Here is a 4,382-nt window from a genome sequence, read left to right on the forward strand (position 1 = left end):
GAGTAGAAGCCCAGAGAAGAGAAATTGGAGAATCAAATGTAAGAGGAAGATTATTTCCACTATGTAGAGTCTCAGCCAGCCTGTTCAGGTGTCAGGGAGCATTAAAGAGGGAGACAGAACAAATTCCCATTCTTTCTGGAGCTGGACGATAGAAGGGAGAAGGGCTGCAAAGTGCTATGTCCTGGGCATGACACAACCTTTGCCATCACAATCCACGGCAGCCGAGGCTGCCTCAGCTGGGCCTGTCAACCAGGGATCAGAGAGGGGCTCAGCTTGTCTAACACCTTGTCTGCTGAGCTACTGACTACTGTGGATCGTAGGGGATGCTTACTCATTGTCTTCAGTACCCATGAGGGATTCCACCAGCTCCAGTGGACAGTTCCAAACTCATGGTCATACAAATGGCTCTGGTGAAATTTGGTGGACTCCAAAACAAAAGAAAAAGATATGAATATAAAAATGGGACTTGTAGGAAAGACGGGATGGGGGATAGGATCTGACAGGGGTGGAAAAAAATCTGTGTGTGTGTATGTGTGTGTGTGTGAGAGAGAGAGAGAGAGAGAGAGAGAGAGAGAGAGAGAGTAGCCAGAATGTATTGCACATTTGTATGACATTGTTAAAGAACAAATTTAATTAAAAAGGCAAAAATGTAGTCTATCAAGAAGGCACAATGCGTAGAGAGCATCACTGACTCTGAGGTCATTCTTTGTTTGTTGTTGTTATTCACTCAGTGAAAATAATGTCAGCCAACAGCTAAGAGTCAGAAGGCAAGAGGGGATCTGGAGCATCTAAAGAGAAAGGGGAGGGTCCAAAGCTATCGCTGCAAACGAAAGAGTCCCTGGACCCCAGGAGAGCCCAGGACGCCTGGGCAGGGCCATGCACCCCTGAGAAGCCAGGCCAGTCATGTTGGTTCTAGTCAGAGTTGAGGTTCTGCCAGAGAAACAGGAAGGAGAGAGCAAGTAAACTGGGTATCACACAAGACTTTGATTTTAGGGATAAGCCAGGGAATCCGAAGTGAGAAAGATGTGAGAGTGTGAACAAGGAAGTGGGAGGTGAGGAGAAGCCGAAAGGAATCCTAGTGTGAATGAAAAAGGCTGGAGCACACGGAGGCGGAGGCGGGAGCCTTCCACTGGGGATCCTCCATGCTGGAGCTCACTCAGTCCTGCCATTCTTGCTGTGATTCCCTGCTCCTCCTCCTGCTGAACCACCTTGAAAGCAGAATTGCAGTCTGCTGCTTTGGAGGCATGCCTGCCTCCATCTTGTATCTGACTCTCATAGGTTCCTCAGTTCCACCTTACTTCAATAAGAGAGAAGAAAACACAGTTCCTTCGGCTCATGACCCATCTTCTTCCAATTTCTTGGTTCCCTTCCTCCCTGGAATCCTCTTTCCATCTGAGCCCACCACTGCTAATGTTTACGCCAATGCTTCAGTCCTTAACACTAGAGAACTTAAAAATGTGTATAAAAAGATGAGTCTTCACTATGAGTGCTCAGTGTCCACAAAGCTGATGGTTAAACCCAGGTACCAAACTTAAGGCAATAAATAAATGTATTTTGGTAGAAAAATTCGCAAGTGTCCGAGTAGTTAAACAATAATCTTGGATAGTGGCTTTTAAACAGAACTAGCTGTGTTTATTAGTTCAGAAGATTCCCATAAGAAGGATTTCCTTTTGGGGGGCCATCTTGTCCCGTCCTCACTTGTGTTGTTATTGCTAAGCCACCCAGACTTAATGACCATTTAATTACCTTTATCTACAGTTAAGCGCCCACCTTCTGTTGGAAAACCTATCTTATATAAACCAAAGCATGGACAATTACCTATCAAAAGCGGATATGTTTAAATTTCTGCAGAAAGTAGATGAAGCAGTTCTCATAAATCACAAACCATCCCAGGTGAGATCCAGGGGAAGGCAGGCACTGGATTTCAGTGTTCAGAATTCCCAAAGCACCACAGCTCCCACCAGGAGCCCATCTTCTCTGCAGTCCCCACCACACAGTACAGCGTCTTGGGATCTGGCTCCGCTGCCAAGGGTTTCTGTATATCGTGGCAGACACTTTAGGCAGATTCACTAAATATAATTCTTTGCCACCTTTCCCCACCTTTTCTTGATTTCCTCTTCTTCAGAGACTGTTTAAAAAAACAACACTCGGCTGCTAAGTACCATCTTAGCTCCTTGTAGGAAAACATTTACACGGTTCTAATCAATGAAATGTAAATGCATTTTCTCTTCTTTATTTGGGCCTGCATGTATGTGTGTGCCCGGTGTCCTTGCAGAACAGGAGGGCATGAGACGCCTGGATGCTGGAGTTTCTGATGGCTGTGAGTGCCATCTGAGAGCCTGAACCCAGCTGCTGTGGAAAAGCAGCCAGCGCTCCTCCTGTTGAGCCATAGCTCCAGGCCACGTGCATTTTAAAATCTCCTATGCCCACTACTAGGAATATTTCCGAAGAATTGAAAGTGGAGACATATTTATCAATGTTCAGGGCAGCATGATTCACAGTGGACAAAAGCTGGAAGCAACCCTAATGTAGGCGAGTAGAGAAACAAATTGTGGTAGATAGACTCACCCATCCTCAAACAGCTGAAATTCTGATATGCGCCATGGGCTGGCTGGTTTTGTGTCAACTTGACACGACCTCGAGTCATCAGAGAAAGGAGCATCAGTTGAGGAAATGTCTCCACAATATCCAGCTGTTGCCATTTTCTCAGGTAATGGCCAGTGGAGAGGGCTCAGTCCACTGGGGGTGATGTGGCCCCTGGGCTGGTGGTCCTGGGTTCTAGAAGAAAGCAGGCTGAACAAGCCATGAGAGCAAGCCAGTGAGCAGCGTCCTCCATGGCTCGAGGGCCCTGTCATGTTTGAGTCCCTGTCCTGATTTCCTTCAATAACAAACAGCAATATGGACACGTAAAGCAAACAAACCCTCTTCTCTCTGACTTGCTTTTTTTTTTTTTTTTTTTTTGGGGGGGGGGTCATGGCATTTCCTCATAACAATAGAAACCCTAACTAAGGCATGCCACAAAAAGATTAAAATTGGGCTATACCATGCTAAGCAAAATATAATGGACACACGGGACAAATTCTATAGGATTCTGCCTATGTGAAGCACCTAGATTAGACAGATGCGTAGAGATAGACAGCTGAACAGCTGGTAGCGGAGCTGGGGGTGAGAATATGTGCCTACCGAGCACTGGGTCCCTGCTGGGTGTGAGGGACGTGCTCTAGAGATGGGTGATGGATATAGTTGCACGACATGAATGTGAGCAAGGCCACTCAGTCATACACTTGGCCGTGATTAAAGTGTGAGCCTGTGCTGTCTGTACTTTACTGCAATAAAAAATAAATTAAGAAAGTATGCTAGCACACCCCTGCAACCTCAGGACTTAGGAGGCTGAGGCAGGGAGATGGAGCATTTAAGGCTAGCCTAGGCTACACAGAAACTTCAAAAACAGCCTGAACTACAGAGTGAGACTCAATCTCAAAGCAAAACAAAACCTTAAGCTCATTTTCTACTTAATAAATTTCAGATGAAAATCTCTCCATCCTCTATTTCGCTTAGAAGTCCGTGAGCCTCCAAATCAATGGTTCTCACCCTTCCTAATGCTACAACCCTTTACCACAGTCCCTCTTGTTGTGGTGATCCCCAACCATAAAATTATTTTGTTGCTACTTCATAGCTGTAATTTTGCTACTGTTATGAATCATAATGTAAATATCTGATATGTGGGATATCTGTTATGCGATCCCAAAGGGTCACGACTTGCAGGTTGCAATCCCTGGCGCCCCAGCTTCAAAGATGCAACACCTACTGATGGCCTCTGTACATACCTGTATCACACCCACAGCACAGTTACACACAGATGCACATAATCAAAAGTAAAAATGAATCTTAAAGGAAAAGGAAACCTGTCATTTGGCTGGCAGGCTAACCAGAGACAGAACCAGGAATAGCCAAAGAGCCCAGTGACTCCCTAAACAGTAGCTTGGCATCTATACCTTTAAGCACCAGAAAACAGAAAGAATCTGAGAGGGAGAGGATGGGAACTGTGCCTCATCCCTCCTGGTACTCATGAAGCAGAATGCTGACAGGAAGCAGATATCCACACTCCTGAGCAGGAAAGAGGGAATGCTCATTCCAGATGTGCCAGAGAGAGGACCCTCCATGGAGGTTATCTTACTGCAAGATTGTATCCACCCAGATGGGAAAAAAAATTGATGAGGAATGACGTTAGCCCAAAGACTGACAAGACAACATAGTCTGAGCTTCACACACAGCTCTACCCTGCCCAACCTTACTTTTGTCACCTTTGGACTGTTGGCTCCTGCTTGACACATGATACTTACTTGATAACATCATCGTCATCACCAGCAGGAACAACAACA

The sequence above is a fragment of the Psammomys obesus genome, unplaced genomic scaffold, assembly GCF_907164565.1.
Source record: "Psammomys obesus unplaced genomic scaffold, mPsaObe1.curated_primary_1811, whole genome shotgun sequence".
NCBI lineage: Eukaryota > Metazoa > Chordata > Mammalia > Rodentia > Muridae > Psammomys > Psammomys obesus.